We start from the raw sequence: 6,463 nt of genomic DNA, 5'->3' as shown, positions 1-6,463 counted from the left end.
GATACGGCGCACATATACACACGCACAGCACGGGCCACACACGCAGCACACGTGAAGCGCAATGCCTAGATAAGCGCACATACAACGCCGCACGTTCATTGCACCGCATGTTCCTAGATACAGCCCATACAGCGCACGCACGCACGCTCTGAATACATGCCTAGATACGCACGCATGGCACGCAACGCTACGTGAATTCATGTCTGATAGCGCCAGAGCACGACACGGCCGACGCGCACGCACGTGAATGGCATGGCCTAGATACGGCGGCGCACGGGCACGCGCGGTTTGACCACGCAGTGGCTTGCTACGGCAAAGAGTAGATAATAACAATTATTAGACATTAATTGTTATTATCTAACCTTGTCTGCTAACCACGGAGATTAGCCGTGTCCACGCCTTACCAGAGGGGCGCTCGCAGGGGGAGGCAAATATGACTCAACTATGAGTCACGACGGGGAATCGGGGCTTGCCGCCGACAGCTGCAGCGTAGTTACTGTGTCAATCGAGAAGGCAGCCGCAAAAAAACCGTAAACTCGCCAGTGTGGGGGCCACACTGCCTAACCCCAGCGTGGGGCCACGGCACTCCTAACGCCAGCGTGGAGCGCAACTCCCTAACGCGCAGTTGGGGCCACACTGCCCTTACGCCCAGAAGTGGGCGCACCACTCCCGTAACCCCAGGCGTGGGGCACCACTCCCTACCCCGCGTGGGGCCACACGTCCTACCGCGCAAGCGTGGGGCCACGATTCCTCCCCCAGCGTGGGGCCATCACTGCCCTATCCCAGCGTGGGGGCACCACTCCCTACGCCCGCAGCGTGGGGCCACCACTCCTACTCCACGTGGGGCCAAGCACCTCCGCTACCCCAGCGTGGGCCCTAAACTCCGGCCTACCCAGCGTGGGCCACAACTCCTACACCCAAGCGTGGGGCCACACTCCCTTACCCGCAGCGTGGGGCCACCACTGCCCTACCCCAGCGTGGGGCCACTCTCCCTACCCCAGCGTGGCAGCCACTCCGCTACCCCAGCGTGGGCGCTACACTGCCTAGCGCCGCAGTGTGGGCCACACTCCCTCCCCAGCGTGGCACCCACTGCCCTACCCAGCGTGGCATGCACTGCCCCATACCCCGAGCATGGGGCCACACTCGCCCTACGCCCAGTGTGGCGGGGCCAACAGCTTCCCTACACCGGGCCCAGGGCGTGCGTAGGCCGGACACACTCCCATACCCGAGTGTGGGGCCCACTCCCTACCAATTGTGGTAGCCACAGCTGGGAATCCATAGCCCGCGCCGGCAGTGTGAGGGGGGCACACTCCCTACCCAAAGGTTGGGGCCCTCCCTACCGCCCAGCGATTGGGGCCAGCACTCCATACCCCAGTGTTGGTAGGCCACACTCCATACACCCAGCGCCGGCCAAACATTACCCTTCCCTTCTCCTCCGACCCCACTCTCCTATCACACCATCTCCTCTGCGTCGGCAGCAACACTTAGCCGTTGGCAGTACATCTACAGAATGCACGGCAACACAGCTGGTAAAACAGCTAATTAGCAGCTAATGCCATCACCGTCCTGTGCATGCATGCAATGTATTCACCTGGCGCAGGTCAGTCAGTGTCCTGCGAGTTTTCTCACAGTGTAACTGTAAGGTCAGTGCTGCCTAGCAGCCGCCAGCTAGCTAGCAAGGGCGTGAAGTGTGTTCAAAGCGCATGCCTGCACGCAACCAAACAGTACACAAACACGGCAGCAGCACGGCCGCGCGCAGCACAAGCTCGCTATTCGCTGCTCGCGCACGCACGCACGCACGCCATGCAGGCGGCAGCGCACACACACCAGCACACACACACAACACATAAGCATACACAACGCCGGCACCATACACGACAAATCACATATCACACTCGGAACAACAACACTCACACACACAACACACAACACACACACACACGCATCACCCGCCATGCTATAATGAAAAAGCTTGGAGAACCCTGCCTCCCTCTATCTCATTTCCCCTGACCCCCCCCCCCAGAAACTCTCACCCTCCTCTCTCTCCCTCTCACCCATGTGTTCTTATGCTCTCCCTCCTTCTCTCATCCCATCAATTTCCCTTACTTTTTCCCTGCCTCTCCTTCCATCTCCCACCATGAAGCAGTCCAAATGTTGTCGAATTAAACCACCCAGCTGTTACCTACAACACTGGGTCTGAAAGGGTCGTTGTCGTATCAGGTACTACATATATGTACCCGGAGGTACGTATATGTATACCAGACCTGTATCTTCTCAGCATATATGTACCCTGTGTTTAGGGTTAGGGTTAGGGTTAGGGTTAGGGTTAGGGTTAGGGTTAGGGTTAGGGTACACTTCTGTAGTGCAAGTCTGGTACACTTTGTGTATACATAATTATATGTACCTCGGGTACAATAACATATATATGTATATATGTAGTACCTGATACGATAACGACCCTTTCACCAACACTGGGTCGTGCCAGCCTATATTCCACATCACGCCGCACTACATTGACTGAACGATGATGTTGTCTAGCTGTCGCTAGCACTTGTTACCTCCCTCCCCTCTCCGCTGCCGCTCGCTTGCTCGCTCGCTTTGACAAATTGCCCGTCGCTACGTAACGAAGCTGGTTTTTTTAGAAAATTAATGATGTGCACTGGACACACTCCCAGAGAGAGCGAGAGAGGGAGAGGGAGGGAGAGAGGGAGGAAGGGAGAGAGGGAGGGAGAGTGAGGGAGAGAAGGAGGAAGGGAGAGATGGAGGGAGAGGGAGAGAGAGAGGGTGAATGAGAGCCAGAAAGAGAGAGAGAGAGAAAGAGAAAGAGAGAGAGAGTGCGAGAGAGCCAGAAAGAGAGAGAGAGAGAAAGAGAGAGAGAGAGAGAGAGAGAGAGAGAGAGAGAGAGAGAGACGGAGAAGAAGAGAGGGAAGAGATTGGAGGGAGAGAGGGAGGGCGAGCGAGAGGGAGGGGAGAGGGAAGAGAGATGGGAGGGAGGGAGAGATGGAAGGACAGAGATGGAGGGAAGAGAGAGGGAGAAAAAGATGAGGGAGGGAGACGGGAGAATGAAGGAAAGAGAGAGAGAGAGAGAGAGAGAGAGGAAGAGAGACGGAGAGAGAGAGAGAGAGAGAGAGAGAGAAGAGAGAGAGAGAAGAGAGAGAGAAAGAGAGGGGGAAGAGGGAGGGGGAGAGGGCGGAGAGGGAGAGGGAGAGGGAACACCGGCGGAAGAGGTGGCGAAGAGGGAGAGAAGGAAAGAGACTGATGAAGAGCAGGGAATATCTTGTCCCCGGTATCGGGACAATCGCACTTCGCTACAGATTGTTTGTTGGGTGTATTTATTCAGCCATTTTGCTACGCATTAATTTTTTTTTTTTTTATTTCTGTTTTGATGAATCGCAGTTGTGCGATGCAGCCCATAGCGAGATTAAACGGAAACATACATGTTTACAATTTACTTGTTATATTCTCGGGCTGCTTTGGCCCCGTCAATGAAAATCCACGGTTACGACGGCCGCCGATTTATGACTTGTTAACACCAAGCCAACGTGACTTTTAAGACAATCCCCGCCCTCCGTACATCAATCAATATGCCGCCCGCAGAGCACGTAATACACAGCCATCGTGCTGGACGGCACCTGTCTGCGGCGCTGCTTTCTTCGGCGACCTTTGGATAATAAAAGTTAGAGCGTGGTCGAGGAGTCGATACGCCGCCCTCACAATCGATAAACTGTTTTCATCAATTTGGTTGGATATATAACGTAAAGGCCGACCACACCAGGCGATTGCCATCGGGCGATGCATCGGCGTGAAAATCGCCTGGTGTGTCCCAACTCAATCGGCCGCCAGATTCTCGGGACGACCCCCCATGCGCATCCCGCAATGGTTACAGATCAAACGTTTTTGATATACGCGCCAATCCATCGCGCGATGCCATCGCCCGATCAGAGTCGCCTGGTGTGTCCGCGTGACCGGCGATAACATCGCCCGATTTTATACAATTCATCACCATCAGAGTTCCTCAAGCCAAGCGCACTGCGCGCGCGCAGAATCGGGCGATGCCATCGCCGGAGCAGAGATCGCCTGGTGGTCCGGCCCTTAAGGAACCAAACATTTGATTAAAGTTTAGAGAATTATTTTTAGACTCGCCAACATGGGCGAGTCACGCCTTAGCTTCCAGACTCGCAGATTAACATACCGCAGGCCCCCGATATTTATTATTCACTCGGACATTGGCGAGCGGGCGCAGTGCCTAAGCTCCGGCACGCTGTTTAAAACCACGCATGCCGGGCAGCGTACAGAAGTCGGGCTAGTGTGTTCACTAGGCTTAAGCAGCTTGTGGGCCCTGTCAGCACCAGGCCGACACGATAGCACGCCAAGCATGCAGCTGCGTGTAAAATTTGCACTGCCCCGGATTGTCTGAAAAAAAAATGCCCTCTACACATTTATAATACATCTAATGCAAAGTGTTATATTTGTATAGCACATTTGCATCATGCAATTTTTTGGCAATGGAATTCGTTCTCCCACTGGGAGAGAAAGAGAAGGGGGGGAGAGAGAGGTGAGTAGAGAGCCGAGAGAGAGAGCGAGAGAGAGAGAGAGAGAGAAGAGAGAGAGAGGGGAGGTGAACGAGGGGAGGGGGGGGAGCCACGCTGTGGAGGGAAAGAGAAAGAGAAGATGAGAGGAGAGAGAGGAGAGAGACGTGAGAGAGGAGAGCGGGAGAGAAGAACAGAGAGACAGGAAGAGAGGAGCGAGAGAGAGAGAAGAGATGAGGAGAGAGAGACTGGAGATGAGAGAGAGAGAGAGAGAGGAGATGAGAAGAGAGAGAGATGGAAGAGAGAGAAGGGAAGAAGGAGGAGCAGGAAGAGAGAAGGAGCGAGAGAGAAGAAGATGACGAGAGAGGAGAGAGAGAGAGAGAGAGAGAGAGATAGAGAGACACAGAGAGGAGAGAGAGAGAGAGAGAGAGAGAGAGGAGAGAGAGAGAGGCAGAGAGAGACGAAGAGAGAGGAGATGAGCAAGAGCACCGCGGCCTAACGCGCAGTGATGGATGTGGTGACAGCAATATATGGTACACTCACTACAGACTAACCCCGCTGCCACACATAGACGTACGTAGTAGCAAGAGTCCATAATAGCACATTTTATATTATGGACTCTTGCTCATGCTAGTACTAACGTGGACTTTGTCTCGTACCGCCATTAAATTGACTACGTCACGAATTTTCTATGGTGTATTTTGTAAAATGTTTGTTGCCATTTTTTTACATTAACAATACAATATAGTATATTATATTACAATATAGTAAAATAAGAAGTATTATGCAGCAACTTAACCATAAAAAGTTACTTACATTTTGTGAAAAAGTGAAAATATTTTTTTTAGTTTTACTATTTACGAAGATACGTAATCACTTTAAGTTTACAGTGATGTTTACAACCCACCATCTCCACTGCCACCCACCCACCCACCCACCCACCTACCTACCGGACGGTTTCCACGCTTCGTGAAGAAGAAACCACCACTACGCCACATGTCTATCTATCTATCGCTGGCACAACGCGTAGCACACACCACCAACTACTGCATAAATGTAGTGGAGAAATTTTTTATCCATAGATCATCACCGCGAAGTCGTAAATAGCCGCCGTGACATCTAAAAGTTGCCTCGCGGAATACGCCTCGCACACGTGCACCCCAAACGCAAGCACACGCAGACACTCACGCACTCGCAGGTGCGCATGTGGAAACCGAGCAATTTCGAAACTACGTCATAATAAGAAACGCCTACGTGAGCAAAGGTGCGCCAAACTACAGCGTGTACCTGGTGGAAACTTCACGCAGAGTCCCAGACACAGCGAACAGAACACGCGCGCAGACAGGGCCGGTAAACTTGTACCTAGTCGGCAACCCGTATCCCTGGCTACCCCCGCTGTTCAAACACACGGGCAGTTACTGGTTAACAGCACCGCCAGCAAGTTAAATAGTGGCCATTCGAACTTTGTTTAAACACAACAGATCAATGTATCATGTCAAAGACGAGCCACATGAGACAGGTATAACCAACCAACGCACGCACGCACACACACACACACACGCGCACACACGCGCATACACGCACACCCACACCCGCACACACACCCACCTACACACAAACACACGCACGCGCACATACACCCACCCACACACAAACGCACGTACGCACGCCCCCCTCCCCCCACACACACACATGCACGACCCTCCCCCCCCTGTGTCGATAGATGCACCTCAGTCAGCAGTTACTCACGCAGATGGGGTCGTTGTCGTATCAGGTACTACAGATATGTACCCGATGTAGTTTGAGGTTGTTTAGTAGTATGTTTATATTTTTATATGAGGTATGTTTAGGGTTAGGGTCAGGGTTAGGGTTAAGGCTAGGGTTAGGGTTAGGGTTAGGGTACACTTCTGTAGTACAAGTCTGGTACACTTTGT

General features: G+C 53.0%; 1 protein-coding gene across 1 annotated transcript in view; it reads right to left on the bottom strand.

The window, feature by feature from the left end:
- The window catches only part of LOC106814407 (MAP/microtubule affinity-regulating kinase 3-like), a 59,942-nt gene that overhangs the window by 38,085 nt on the left and 15,394 nt on the right, over positions 1 to 6,463 (bottom strand). The gene's annotated exons all lie outside the window — the stretch shown is intronic.

The sequence above is a fragment of the Priapulus caudatus genome, unplaced genomic scaffold, assembly GCF_000485595.1.
Source record: "Priapulus caudatus unplaced genomic scaffold, Priapulus_caudatus-5.0.1 Scaffold920, whole genome shotgun sequence".
NCBI classification, from domain to species: Eukaryota; Metazoa; Priapulida; class Priapulimorpha; order Priapulimorphida; family Priapulidae; genus Priapulus; species Priapulus caudatus.
Note: the sequence above shows the minus strand (reverse complement) of the source record. Positions and strands in the feature narration are given on the sequence as shown.